This window comes from Apodemus sylvaticus, chromosome 18 (genome assembly GCF_947179515.1).
Source record: "Apodemus sylvaticus chromosome 18, mApoSyl1.1, whole genome shotgun sequence".
NCBI lineage: Eukaryota > Metazoa > Chordata > Mammalia > Rodentia > Muridae > Apodemus > Apodemus sylvaticus.
In genome coordinates this window covers 67,506,248-67,507,189 of record NC_067489.1, presented here as the reverse complement: position 1 = coordinate 67,507,189, position 942 = coordinate 67,506,248, and positions in this window count along the sequence as shown.

The following is a 942-nucleotide window of genomic DNA, read 5'->3' as shown; positions in this document are numbered from 1 at the left end:
GTTTGGACATGGTTTCTTCTTGTTTATTGTTTTTTTTTTTAATTTTTTACTTTTTCATTGATTTCACTTTAGATTTCCAAAAGCTTGATGTTTTAAATGATAGCTTAGGTGTGAGTATACATACATAAACACAGTTGTTTAATGGCTCATGTGGGAAGCAGCTAAGTTCATACACAACTTAGAGAAAGAAACCAGAATCTGCTAGAAGCCTGCTCGAAATGTCTCACATTCTCCCTCGAAGAATGAAACCCCTCTTGCTCTCACCATGTCTTCCTCCATTTTACATGTGCACCGCTTCCATTCTAACAGTGATTCAATTGCAATGGGTAGAGATGTAACTTTTACAACTGGCTTGCAGGGCTTAACATCTGCAAGATTTATCACCATTCATGCAAGCAATTGTTTGGTGGGTTTTTACATATGGAGACCCAGTGAAGGAAGAAGAAAAGTAATGGAAAAAGACATAGTATGATCATATGACAGTAATACTATACCACATCAGAAGGACAGAAGTAGCTCCTTGTCACATAGGGAGAAATCCTATGGGTCTCAGGGGCAGGATACAATAAAAACAGCTGCATTCTGAAAGAGATTGTTGAAGAAGTCATCAGAAATATTGATGAAGCAATCAGTCTGCTGTTGTCAGGAAGGAAGCAGAGATGGGTTAGAAGTGAAGACAAAACTTGGAATAGTTACTGTCTAGACATCAGGTTTAACTAAGCGTGGATGACCAAAAGGGCCTTGTCCTAACTGAGGGACAAGCTAAAAGTAAGTGTAGTGGTTGGAATACTCCTGTCCCAGGCAGGGTATTTTGGGATATGACCTTGATGGACTAGCATTGGCATTGTTGGAGGAAGTGTCGCTTTGCGCATGAACTTTGAGGTCCTCCTTGAGAGAGGAGGAGTCATTTTTCTCCTTTTTTGCCTTTCAAACAAGATGTAG